This window comes from Capra hircus (genome assembly GCF_001704415.2).
Source record: "Capra hircus breed San Clemente chromosome X unlocalized genomic scaffold, ASM170441v1, whole genome shotgun sequence".
NCBI lineage: Eukaryota > Metazoa > Chordata > Mammalia > Artiodactyla > Bovidae > Capra > Capra hircus.
The window spans coordinates 39,097,808-39,112,576 of NW_017189517.1; the positions used below are offsets into that span (position 1 = coordinate 39,097,808).

Genomic DNA, 14,769 nt, shown 5'->3' on the forward strand with positions numbered 1-14,769 from the left:
GAATGGGAAAGACTAGAGATCTCTTCAAGAAAATTAGAGATACCAAGGGAACATTTCATGCAAGGATGGGCTCGATAAAGGACAGAAATGGTCTGGACCTAACAGCAGCAGAAGATGTTAAGAAGAGGTGGCAAGAATACATGGAAGAACTGTACAAAAAAGATCTTCATGACCCAGATAATCATGATGATGTGATCACTAATCTAGAGCCAGACATCTTGGAATGTGAAGTCAAGTGGGCCTTAGAAAGCATCACTACAAACAAAGCTAGTGGAGGTGGTGGAGTTCCAGTTGAGCTGTTTCAAATCCTGAAAGATGATGCTGTGAAAGTGCTGCACTCAATATGCCAGCAAATTTGGAAAACTCAGCAGTGGCCACAGGACTGGAAAAGGTCAGTTTTCATTCCAATCTCAAAGAAAGGCAATGCCAAAGAATGCTCAAAGTACCACACAATTGCACTCATCTCACATGCTAGTAAAGTAATGCTTAAAATTCTCCAAGCCAGGCTTCAGCAATACGTGAGCTGTGAACTCCCTGATGTTCAAGCTGGTTTTAGAAAAGGCAGAGGAACCAGAGATCAAATTGCCAACATCTACTGGATCATGGAAAAAGCAAGAGAGTTCCAGAAAAACATCTATTTCTGCTTTATTGACTATGCCAAAGCCTTTGACTGTGTGGATCACAATCAACTGTGGAACATTCTGAAAGAGATGGGAATACCAGACCACCTAACCTGCCTCTTGGGAAATCTGTATGCAGGTTAGGAAGAAACAGTTAGAACTGGGCATGGAACAACAGACTGATTCCAAATAGGAAAAGGAGTATGTCAAGGCTGTATATTGTCACCCTGCTTATTTAACTTCTATGCAGAGTACATCATGAGAAACGCTGGGCTGGAAGAAGCACAAGCTGGAATCAAGATTGCCAGGAGAAATATCAATAACTTCAGATATGCAGATGACACCACCTGTATGGCAGAAAGTGAAGAGGAGCTAAAAAGCCTCTTGATGAAAGTGAAAGAGGAAAGCGAAAAAGTTGGCTTAAAGCTCAACATTCAGAAAATGAAGATCATGGCATCCGGTCCCATCACTTTATGGGAAATAGATGGGGAAACAGTGGAAACAGTGTCAAACTTTATTTTTCTGAGCTCCAAAATCACTGCAGATGGTGACTGCAGTCATGAAATTAAAAGACGCTTACTCCTTGGAAGAAAATTTATGACAAACCTAGATAGTATATTCAAAAGCAGAGACATTACTTTGCCGACTAAGGTCCTTCTAGTCAAGGCTATGGTTTTTCCTGTGGTCATGTATGGATGTGAGAGTTGGACTGTGAAGAAGGCTGAGTGCCGAAGAATTGATACTTTTGAACTGTGGTGTTGGAGAAGACTCTTGAGAGTCCCTTGGACTGCAAGGAGATCCAACCAGTCCATTCTGAAGGAGATCAGCCCTGGGATTTCTTTGGAAGGAATGATGCTAAAGCTGAAACTCCAGTACTTTGGCCACCTCATGTGAAGAGTTGACTCATTGGAAAAGACTCTGATGCTGGAACGGATTGGGGGCGGGAGGAGAAGGGGACAACCGAGGATGAGATGGCTGGATGGCATCACGGACTCGATGGATGCTAGTCTGAGTGAACTCCAGGAGATGGTGATGGACAGGGAGGCCTGGCGTGCTGCAATTCATGGGGTCGCAAAGAGTCGGACACGACTGAGCAACTGAACTGGACTGAACTATAATGATAATTTCTTCTTGGTTAATTGTGTATTTAGAAATGTGTTGTTTACTTTCCAAATATTAAGACTTCTTGAGCTATCCTATGTTGTTATTCATTTCTTTTTTTAATTAAAAAAAATTAAGTATTTTATTTATTTTAATTGGAGGATAATTGGTTTGTAATACTGTGATGGCTTTTGCCATACATCAACATGAATCAGCCACAGGTATACTTGTGTCCCCATACTTCATCGTGAACTCCCCTCCTACCTCCCTCCCCACTCTATCCCTCTGGGTTGTCCCAGAGCAATGACTTTGGGTGCTCTGTTTCATGCATCGAACTTGCACTGGTCATGCATTTTACAATTGGTAATATACATGTTGTAAAGCTATTTCTCAAATCATCTTGTTATTCATTTCTAATTGGATTCCACTGTATTCAGAGAACATATTTGTAATATTTCAAATTTTGAAATGTATTGGTACATACTTTATAGCATATATCTGTTTACTCGCCTTAAATATATGTATATAAATTATTTATTCACTCCTTAAAAAAAAATATATATATATATATATATGTAAACTCTTTTTTTTCCCCTGGTGGCTCAGCTGGTAAAGAATCTGCTTCCAATGCGGGAGACCTGGGTTTGATCCCTGGGTTGGGAAAATCCCCTGGAGGAGGGAACAGCTTCTCTGATAGCTCAGTCAGTAAAGAATCCACCTGCAATGCAGGAGACCCCAGATCAATTAGGGAAGATCCGCCGGAGAAGGGATAGGCTGCCCACTCCAGTATTCTGACTTGGAGAATTCCATGGACTGTATAGACCATAGTGTTGCAAAGAGTTGGACACAGCTGAGTGACTTTCACTTTCTCTTTTTTCATTTAATGTACTTATTGATACACTTAAATCTATACCTTTGATTTACTATATTCTATTTGTCCAATCTGGTTTCTTATTCTTTTATTTTCACTTTTATGCTTTTCTTAAGAGGAGTAATCAAATATATTTTTATTACATTAATTTCTTTATGGCCATTTTAACTATATATTTTTCCATTAATTTTAGGTGTTTCTTTATGAATTACAATATGTGTCTTAATTTTATCCCAGTTTACTAAGAGTTAATTTTTTGCTTATAAAATATGAGAATTTTGCAACAGTGTATTTTTGTTTATCTATGCTCATTCTTTGTGGAGGGTTATATATATTTAATATATATTTATTTATTAATATAATTTATATTTACATCCAATTTGTATACATTGTAGCCTCAATAAAATGTTATAATTTTTAAACTTTAAAAAATAAGAGCTAAAGAGGCATCTCTAATTAAGTGTACAGGAGCAACAAAAAGTGACAGTTAAATTTAGAGCTAGAGGGGAGATAGTAAAGTTGAGTAAAACAGACGCAGGAACTAAAAAATAATAATCTACTGAGAGCATGTTGTGTTGAGTGAAACTCTAAGAAGATTACTATAGCATAAGCATAGTAATTGCTGTTCTAAACGGCAATGCACATAAAAAGTGTTAAATATTATTAAGTATTAATTAGTAAATATAGCTTACAAAGGCATATAAACATATAATAATATTTTAGAAAACTTTCACTTCTGAGACTTTATCTTGAAATTCCACTTAGGTGAATATACATCTTCCTTGATGATTTAGCATAATTCACGAATTACTATCAATGTGTGTATATGTGTATAGGCATATTTACTTACAGACACTATGTGCGTGCAAATTTATTTGTGTGACATTTTTCACGAGGAAATTGGGCAGTTATGCAAGCGTCTGTTCTACTGGTGGTCATGGTTGGGAGTAAGTGACCTCTTTTATACACCATTTAAAAACCCTTTTTGAAAAATGACCATTTGGGATTTAGTTATTCCTTTAATACCTGGGAAGAGTATGAAACAAAAACATTATTTCAGGTTAGGACAAGACAACTTGACCCTAGTTGCAAAGAATGGGCAGGAAGGAATGTGATACTCCCTCTAGGAAAAAATAAAATGAAATCCATAATTCACCTGAAGCAATGAGATGCATCAGTTCTTTTTATTGGAAGTGTACATCATCTAATTCAGTATCTAGAGACTTTGAGAAGTCAGTTAAAGAGGACAGTGAATTATGTGTTATTGTAGCATTAATGTCAATGGCTCAAAATAGTTCCTTTATGGAAAGTGGTCTTTCATTTCCAACCCTAAGTGATATAATCAGATAACTTATGTCCTATCTTTGCTCCTTGCGACAAGCTGCTCTTTAGTCTTTGTTGGGAAATCTGGGTATAGAAATAGTTGACATGGCATTTCCTGAAGTTGTATAGCTTTACACATGAAGTCTTAAAAATTAATATGAAATATTTTAATTTAAGAAGCATATTCAGGATAGTAAAGTTGTATAGGTACTTTCAGAATTTTATGTATACGTGCTGCTGCTGCTGCTGCTAAGTCGCTTCAGTCGTGTCCGACTCTGTGCGACCCCATAGATGGCAGCCCACCAGGCTCCCCCGTCCCTGGGATTCTCCAGGCAAGAACACTGGAGTGGGTTGCCATTTCCTTCTCCAATGCATGAAAGTGAAAAATCAAAGTGAAGTCGCTCAGTCGTGTCCGACTCTTAGCGACTCCATCGACTGCAGCCTACCAGGCTCCTCCGTCAATGGGGTTTTCCAGGCAAGAGTACAGGAGTGGGCTGCCATTGCCTTCTCCATTATATATACATCAGTTCAGTTCAGTTGCTCAGTCGTGTCCGACTCTTTGTGACCCCATGAATTGCAGCACGCCAGGCCTCCCTGTCCATCACCAACTCCCAGAGTTCTCTCAGACTCACGTCCATCGAGTCAGTGACGCCATCCAGCCATCTCATCCTCTGTTGTCCCCTTCTCCTCCTGCCCCCAATCCCTCCCAGCGTCAGAGTTTTTTCCAGTGAGTCAACTCTTCGCATGAGGTGGCCAAAGTACTGGAGTCTCAGCTTTAGCATCATTCCTTCCAAAGAAATCCCAGGGCTGATTTCCTTCAGAATGGACTGGTTGGATCTCCTTGCAGTCCAAGGGACTCTCAAGAGTCTTCCCTAAACAGTTAATCTAAAAGGCAACTTTAGACCTTTGCCATATGCCCAAAATATCTTTCCTAGATCCTGTATGCCCCAAATATCTTTCCTTTCCCATATGCTCAAAATTCTTTCCTATATCCAAACCACAGTTAAGTCTCAATTGAATGAATAAGAGTTACAGAGTAATGGGAATTTAAAATTGTGAGAGACTATCATGTCCATGGAACTACTTGACTTTGGAATATGTGTTCATACAGATGCTTTCATATTGTCAGAAATGTACTTCAGGCATTCTAAAAGTTCAGCATAAAGTTGGTTAATTCTCCACTCTGACCCAGTACCCAATCAATTCTGGGAAAAAATACTTGCTTTCTCTATTTGCTGTCTCCTAGACTAGCTTATGATTAAACTGCCTTGTGTCAAACCTTCCCTGGAAGATGGTTTTAGAGATCTTGCTTGGAATGTGTAGCCATTAGAATAATTAACAATGTGAGATTTATCAGATAAAATATTTAAACAGGATCTCACAGGTATTTCCTATCAATACAATTGAAACCCAGGAGGTTGGAAATGATTTTAGGGCTCAGAATAATTTCAACAGAAACATCAAGCCTTGATCCTTTTCCTCTTTCAGCTACATGTCTTCTCCTGATAGAAAGCAGAGAAAAATTGTAATTATAAGGTCTACAGATTAATCTTGGTAGAAACATTTGCAGTCAGTTTGCTAAGCTCCTGAGCGGTACATCTCAGTGTTAGACTTTTTTTCCACAATTTGTTTCTTCTCCCATGTCGTGCAAGGGACAACTAGAACTATTTATCAGTGAGTAACGTTACGCTGTAGTCAGCTATTCTTTTGAAAAAGCTGGCATTTAATAACTTTCAGGAACGACCCCTCAAAACCCTCAGTAGTCTTCCTTTTCCCATGCTGTTTACAGATTTCATTTAAGACTTGTGAAGGCAGTTGATATAGTGTGCAGTTTAATACCATAAATGCTTTATTACTAATCAAATTTTAGGTAAATGCATTAATAGTGAGGGAGTCGGGGAGTGGAGGCATCAGGAAAACCAGAACCCACCAAGCATTCAAGTTTCAGTGCTATGTTTTTTAGAAAAGAAAGAATGCTTAAAAGAAACAAACAAACAACAACAACAACAAAAACCTTTGGAAGTACACATTTGTTCTTATGGCATCAACAAGGTTTATATAGAGATTCATTTAATGATGCGGATTTGGACCCAAGTAGATAAGCTAAACGGAGAAGGCAATGGCACCCCACTCCAGTACTCTTGCCTGGAAAATCCCATGGATGGAGGAGCCTGGTAGGCTGCAGTCGATGGAGTCGCTAAGAGTCGGACACGACTGAGCGACTTCACTTTGATTTTTCACTTTCATGCATTGGAGAAGGAAATGGCAACCCACTCCAGTGTTCTTGCCTGGAGAATCCCAGGGACGGGGGAGCCTGGTGGGCTGCCATCTATGGGGTCGCACACAGTCAGACATGACTGAAGCGACTTAGCAGCAGCAGCAGCAGCAAATAAGCTAAAGGCAAAGGAGAAAAGGAAAGATATATCCATCTGAATGCAGAATTGCAAAGAATAGCAAGGAGAGCTAAAAAAGCCTTCCTCAGTGATCAGTGTAAAGAAATAGAAGAAAACAAGAGAATGGGAAAGACTAGAGATCTCGTCAAGACAATTAGAGATACCAAGGGAATATTTTATGCAAAGATGAGCACAATAAAGGACAGAAACAATATGGACCCAACAGAAGCAGCAGAAATTACGAAAAGGTATCAAGAATACACAGAAGAACAATACAAAAAACATGCTGAGCCCTTCCATGCTGCCAGAAGATGGTGATATTGTCTTTGCCCCTGCAGTTGACTTTGAAATCTGGCAATAGCAATTTTGAATAGACAGCTCTCCAGATACTTTTGGTACCTTAGCACCTTTACGCTTGCTATTCCCTCAGTATGTAGTGGTCTACCTTATACCCAGGTGGATAGCTCCTTTAACATCCTCAATTTTTTACTTACATGTCATCTTTTCAATGAAGTCTTCTTTGACCACCCTATTTAAAGCCGCATTCACTTTCTTTAGTACAACCTTGTTTGATTTCACTCTTGGCACTTAGCACCTTCTAATATAGCACCTTTTACTTTCTTATTTGTTGATTGCCTGCCTTTTTCCCATTAGCATGTAAGTGTCATGTGGGTGTATAATTTTTTATTACCTTTTAAAATCATTGTGGTGAAATTAAAAAATGACATAAAAGTAGTCATTTAAAAGTGTACAATTCAGAGCCATTTAATATATTTACAACTTTGTACAACTGTTACTTCTATTTAGTTCCAAAAACATTTTCATCACCCTCAAAGGAAACCCCGTGCCCATTAAGCAGCCATTCCTCATCTCCTTACCTCCCCCAATCCCTGGAAACCACTTATTTGCTTTCTGTTGCACATCCATTTTGACTGTATGCTATTTGATGAGGCTGGTGAAAAAACAAATGGAACAATTAGCCTGGGACAATTAGCCTGGTGAAATAATAAGAATATTAAAACAGAAATATAGCTGGCGATGGACCATCATAGAAAAATCAGCTTGTTAATCAAATAGAAAAGGCATGAAATGAGTGACAGCCAGGACTGTGTACTCACTTGTTATCTGGCTTTAACCAGAAGAGTGACGCCAAGATTAGCAGACAATTTGCTTAAAATAAAGACATTGCCAAACGGTTACTGATGCAATCAGGCAGGAGAAAAGAGAATCAGTATTTTAATATGTAGACTTTGCACCATAAGGAAGAATTGGTTACTGTATTATATAAATATGGTTCTCCCCTGTAAGATAACTTGATGAAGACTAAATCAAAGATGAAACTTACTTATAAGAAGGAAATTCAACTTAACCCGTATTCAAATGTCTGGGCATGTTGTTGGGAGGCAGAGGCTAATGAAAGTGACAATGGGTATAAATTGGAGGAGCTATTAATTCCAGAAACTGAAAATTGAAAGTGAAGTCGCTCAGACCTGTTCAACTCTTCAAGACCCCATGGACTGCAGCCTATCAGGCTCTTCCATCCGTGGGATTTTCCAGGCAAGACTGCTGGAGTGAATTGCCATTTCCTTCTCCAGGGGATCTTCTCCACCCAGGGATCGAACCTGGGTCTCGCGCATTGCAGGCAGACGCTTTACCATTTGAGCCACCAGGGAAGCCCATTTAATTCCAGATTAAACCCAATTTTGCATTAACTGACTATTGGCACAATTCATCTTCTACAGTTCAGTGACTCTTGAGTCTCTTGGAGCCAGCTGCACTAGAAGCATTGGGAAGTAAAAGGTGATTTTAGTATTCAGTTTTAACCCATGACTTTCGGGTGAGGGTCTCCAGGATTTTATGTGTAAAATGCATGTTATCTATAAAGCTGAACTTAAGATAACTTAAGATTAGGAATCACTAGAGCCTCTTATCTGGGCTTCACTAGTAATTAGTTTGGTGACCTTAAGTGAGTAATTTACCCTTACTCATTTGATTTTCTCATCTTACCATGCCTATCTCATAGTGATGTCTTCAAAGTAAAAATAGCCTGTGTGCTGAAAAAAGGACTCTTTGAAATAGAACTCACAACTTGTAGTTTAAATATTTACAAATATCTCTTTGCTGGGACTGTGAACATGAGAAAGAATCCTTCCTATGAAACTTAAATATTTATTAAGGATTTAATTGCTAGCGTAGACATCCTCTATAAAGTGCAGTCACTAGTAGTTCAAACTGGTTTTGGGGGGTAGTTTGCAAATATGAAAAATGCACTGATTATGTTTATCCATTTGCACAGGGTTTCTCCTCTTTCTGCTCTGAGCTTCTGACTTAGTTTCTCTTAAAGCTGTTAGCAGCATTTAACATCTTTTCAGCCCAAGCCACAGTATTATTTCTCTTTGTCTTATGATTTCACAGGGAGCAAATATTTATAAAAATTATAATTAATTTTTTTTTGTCATTGCAATCCACATCTGGGGGAAGCATGTCCTTATAAGAGATTGGAGAGGTAAACATACTCTAAGTCAGGAAGTACCTTTTTTGATATGAGCCAGGTTATGAAGTTTAGATTTTTATTATTAAGGCACCTGAGAACTACTTACGGGTTTTATGCAAGATGTGATATTATCATATTTGCATGTTTGAAAAAAATCACTCCAGTTGCCCTCTTCACTAGAGGAGGGAAAAGCTAGAGTCAGGAGACCATTTAAGAAGCAAGAGATGATGATGATACCTAAACTAGGGTGCTGACTATGGGGAAGAATAGAATAAATGTATTTGAGGGCTATTTGGGAGGTAGAATCAATAGGACTGGGTTAGTGTCTGGGTATGGGGGATCAGGGAGAAAAATTAGGTAAGGTTTCTGGTATCATTCGTTTAAATTAAAAACCAACCAAGAAACAGCCAATTCACCTTGTAGCCATCTTTATTTTGAAAAATTTAGTTATTATGTTTCTTTCCTTTCTTTTCTAGATGTGCTAGAGACTCCAAATAATAAAATGATTAAGGAACACAGTTTGTAGAGTCAAATAGAGTGTGAGTGAAAGTCGCTAAGTCGTGTCTGACTCTTTGCCACCCCATGGACTGTAACCTGCCAGGCTCCTCTGTCCATGGGATTCTCCAGGCAAGAATACTGGAGTGGGTAGCCATTTCCTTCTCCAGGGGATCTTCCCAACCCAGGGATCGAACCCAGGTCTCCTGCATTGCAGGTGGATTCTGTACCATCTGAGCTACCAGAGAGTCAGACAGACCTAGGTTCAAACCATGACTCCACTCCTTCCTTGCTGTGTGACCTTTGGGAGGTTGCTGAATCTTTCTATTACACAGCTTCTCATCTATAACATGAGAATAACCATAATACCTACCCCATAATGTTTAGATGAGTGTAAACTGAGTTAATCTAGGCCAAGTATTTAGAACAGTGCCTAACACTTAATAAGTACTCAGGAAATGTCACAAAAGTTTATTATTATGCTGTTGTTACTGATACTGCTCCTCCTCCTTCTCCTATTAGTTTTAGACTACTTTCAGAAATCTTTCAGGAATACTCCATAAAGCTATGTTTCTTATTTCCAGCACCTTTTCAGGGTCTGCTTTAGATTATAGAGGGACAGCAATGATTCCTTCCATCCTCATAGGCACCTAGAGGATGAGATTTGGGAAGAAAAAGAAAACAAAAGGATAAAAAATTCCTATTTTCAGTCCCCTGTGCTGTGTTGTGTTTAGTTGCTCAGTCGTGTCCAGCTCTTTGCAACCCCATGGACTATATAGCCCGCTGGGCTCCTTTATCCATAGGGATTCTCCAGGCAAGAATACTGGAATAGGTTGCCATGCCCTCCTCCAGGGGATCTTCCCTACCCAGGGATCAAACCCAGGTCTCCAGCATTGCAGGCAGATTCTTTGCCATTTGAGCCACCAGGGAAGCCCAAGAATACTGGAGTGGGTAGCCTATCCCTTCTCCAGGGGATTTCAGTTCCCTATTTAAGGTCAAAAGTCATGTTTGGTGGTCACTCAACCAAGTGATTTGGTCTGTCTTCAACACCTTTCTCTACTACTAAGCAAGGTAGACTTTGTTGAAGTGGCATTTCTGTTTTCTTTTTTTTTCTCCAAAGAAATAAAAGCATTGCTATAACTTCAGTTACAGAAATGAAATTTGAGGACAGAGCTATTTCTGTGAAGTAGCTGTTATTATTTCCATTACACAGATGAGAAAGCTGGAGTTTAGTAAAGTACATTACTTGTCTGGAGTCACACAAATAGGCATTAGAGTTGGAGTACAAAGTTCTTACCAGGCTTCCCCGGTGGCTCAGCAGTAAAGCGTCTGCCTGCAGGAGACTTGCAGGAAATGCAGGTTCGATCCCTAGGTCTGGAAGATCCCCTGGAGGAGGAAATGACAACTCACTCCGGTATTCTTGCCAAGAAAATCCCATGGACAGAGGAGCCCCGAGGGCTACAATCTGTGGGGTCACAATCAGTGGGGTCACATAGTTGAGCAACTGAGTACAGAGCACAAAGATCACACAACTGAAGATTAAGTACTTTTACAAATTACAATGTGATTAATACTCTTAGGCACTATGAGAATTACGAGTCTTTGACCTCCAGGAGTTTTATATTAGAGAACTATAGAAGATCATTAGATGCAAGGACCAGGCTATGTGGTATAGCCAGTGAGCACTATGGAAATAAATAGAAAACAAATGTATGGTTACCAAATGGGGAGGTGAAGGGAAGGATGAATTAGAAATATAGGATTAACATCTGCATACTACTATATATGAAACAGATAATCAAGGACCTACTGTATAGCACAGGAAACTATACTCAATATTTTGAATAACCTCTAAGGGAAAATGGGCTTCCCTTGTGGCTCAGCTGGTAAAGAATCCACCTGCAGTGTGGGAGACCTGGGTTTAATCCCTGGGTTAGGAAGATCCCCTGGAGAAGGGAAAGGCTACCCACTCCAGTATTCTGGCCTGGAGAATTCCATGGACTGTATAGACCAAGGTGTCGTAAAGAGTCGGACACAACTGAGCAACTTTCACTTTCATATAGGAAAAGAATCTGAAAAAATAATACATATGTATGTGTGTGTATATATGTGTGTATATACATAGGTATATATGTGTATATATATGTATGTATGATTACACACCCACATGCATCACTTTGCTATACACCTGAAACTAACACAATATTGTAAATCAACTAAACTTCAGTAAATAAATAAATATCATAGCCTTTAATAATAAAGAGAAATAGAAGGAAGCTATCACTGGGGCTTGTCAAGTCAGTGAGGAATTTGAAGAAGACAGGACCTGAGGTAGCTCTCAAAGGAAAATGTAAGTACACCAGGTTGTTTGAAGTTGAAGGTCGGAGAGAGAGGGTGACTTCAAGCAGAGTCTCAAATAGGTGAAGACCCAGAGAAATGAAGTATATAGTGTGTGCCAACAGGATTCATGACATGTTCATAGTAGACAGCAGCGGATTGAGATCTGGTGTGGGCAGGTCATCTACGCAGATAGAAGGCCTTGAATGCCAACCTCTGGGTGTCTCTCTGCCATACACTTATTTACTGAATAAGCAAAGTTTTGCTTGCCCCAAGCACTCTCACTATTGTTATCCATCAAGTGGAGCATGAGATACGTTGGCTTTCCAAACTGCTGCTGTAGATTATACTTGTAAGGGGAAATGAGTCAAGGTATGCAGAGGGATTCATAACCATTGCCTTCAATGCAATACACGACTCCACTCAAACTGCTAGCAATTTCATGCCTACCAGCAGCCCAGAGATTCATTATTTAATATTTCAAATTATATAGTTTTCTCAAACAGACCTGTTTCTTTCAATGCTCTGCCATGCCAGTTCTAGCAGCTCCAGCTGTTACTGTCACACTTAATAAGGCCTTTTCAGAGCTTAGATATTGTGCCACTGCACCAACTTTCCCACAGGCCCAAGAAGGAGTTTTGAGATGAACTGTTTTTTTTTTCTGTATTTGTTGTTGTTTAGGTTTCAACCTGATGAATATCCCAGGTTGATCTGCTATCAGTGAGAGGGTTAAGAATCAGTAAGTTTAGCTCCTTCTAATGCTACAGCAAGGTCACTCACAAAGCTGGCAGCTTGCCAAATTGCATGAAGTAATCCAAGCTAGTGTGAAACTCCCAATGTATTAAATGTTGGTACCCACATTTGCAAAGTCAGGCATCCAAATTGTGCCTGGTATGAAGTATTAGGCATTGGCTTTAGGAAATTGAGCTCAAGGGTGGGAACATCATAACTTTGGAATTATTGGCATTGACATGGCTATTTTCACCCATTGTGATGGGAATGTGTTCATGGAAGTAAGATGATTCTGAAAAGTGCCATGCAATTATGAACTATTGAGGGATTTTAAAAGGGTGCTCTCATGTTTGCTTTCTTGCTACAGACTTTTTTATCCCCTGTTTAAATGCTAGTCTATACGTCGGTCAAATCAAATATGATTGGTACAGTTTACTAACTGGTGATTTTACGTTGCTTGTACAGTATATGCAGATGTTCTAAAATGTGTCCCTAGTGCCAGGATATCAAAAACAAGATGCACATGTGGTGAAAATAGCCCTGCACACATTCATACACACATGAACACACGTTTGCACATGAGCACAAGTGTGATCTTAAGAAACTCAGAGAACCCTTAGCTGACCGTTTTAATGGGCTGTCATAGAAATGAATGCAAGTAAAAAAGGCAGAGCTCACATTTCAATTGACAAATACTAGAATGGCTTATGTTCTCAAAGGTGGAAGAGGACCAAACTGAAATCAAGGTATGTATATATATATATATACACACACATATATAAATATATATACATACATGTATAAATATATATACACATGTGTATACACACACATACACACACAAACATATACATATTGTTTATGTGTGAGTGTGCATGTGTGTGTGTGTGTGAAGTTCACCCTGACACAGGAGAGAGGAGGACTGGGAGCCATGAGGAAAAGCAGTTAGTGCCAGAGTTTGATTTGAACCTCGTCTTCCTGACTCGTGAACCCATACCTTGCACCTTTGCACTGCTCTTCACTTTGCACAGAAATATTCTCTTTCTCTGGAAAATCTTTCCCTTCATCTCTACCTGGGAAATCTTGCCCCATCTCTTCAGGTATAGCTCAGGTGAAGCTTCTTCCATGAAGCCTCCCCTGAAATCATATCCCCACCACCAAAGGATATGACCTGCCTGCCCCACAGTTATGGCATAGTCATTAGTGCTGGGCTGCAGAAGAGTGTGGGGGACATTAGGGATGGGAGCAAGCTGACTTAAAAAAATAGGGGTTTGCACTCAGAATTTGTATTTTGTGTGCATAACAACCACCCCAGGTGATTCTTATTATCAGGGAAGTTTGGGAAACTCTGATCCCGTCTTATCCCCTCAACTTAAAGAAGAGACAACGGAGTCAAGCATGTCGTTATGAACCCTTTATATTATAGTCCCATCACGTACCCCATTATAGTATATTACCATAGTAAGACTGGCTATGTAGTTTGTCAGGTCCAGAGTAACATGAATAGGTATGGCCTCTAGTTCAGAATTATTAGAAATTTCAAGACAACCAAAGCAGAGCATTAAACCACACACAGGGCCTTTCTACATACAGAGCCCTGTGCAACTGCCCAGATCACAGACTCATCAGGGCTAGCCTGTCCCTCTGTCCCACAGGGAATGTTAACTTGCCTGTGATAGGTCATTATATAAATACTTGTTGGATTAATGAATGCATTGAATTAACCCCCCTCATCTGCCAGGAATAAATAGGATCAGGACACTAGACAAGTTTGTTTTGATGAAAGCACTGGAGAGAATAAAAATAAGTCTAGAACATGAGACACGGTGTTACCAACATCTGGGTAACTTGGATGTGTACTTGCATTTCACACATAAGCTGAGGTTGCTACAAGTACGGTCCAGTATAAACATTTCTAAGTAATCATCACAGGTCAAGGGGCTGGAAGGAAAAGGAGAAAATGGCTGTCTAATGGATAACTGTACTTACTTGATAAGGAATGATTTGGAGTACAGAAATAAATCCTCTGAATTTATTAGGTCTGATTTATCTTCAGAATTGATGTGTGGCTAGCTCTCTCAGTAAAGCTTAGACCTAAAAAATAATTTAAAAACTTTTCTTAAATATCTGAAATCACTGTCTGGAACCTTTATGCTGCCATCAGAACCTCTGAAAGTCACAACTGCTATGAATATTGTCTAAGCGTTCCATATTATTCCTTTAGCTCATAGGTTAATTTATGGTTGTAATACTTTTTTATTGCTAGGTAACACCACAAACTTAATGACTTTTAAGCCACCTATGTTTAACCCACAATTTCTGTTGGTCAGAAGTTCAGGCACAGTGTAGTTGATTTTTTTGATCAGTGTGACAAGGCTGAAACCAAGTTGATGTGTGGGCTGT

General features: G+C 39.4%; 1 protein-coding gene across 1 annotated transcript in view; it reads left to right on the forward strand.

Annotated features, from left to right (window-relative positions):
• Positions 1–14,769, forward strand: part of IL1RAPL2 (interleukin 1 receptor accessory protein like 2) — a 1,078,037-nt gene that overhangs the window by 598,741 nt on the left and 464,527 nt on the right. The gene's annotated exons all lie outside the window — the stretch shown is intronic.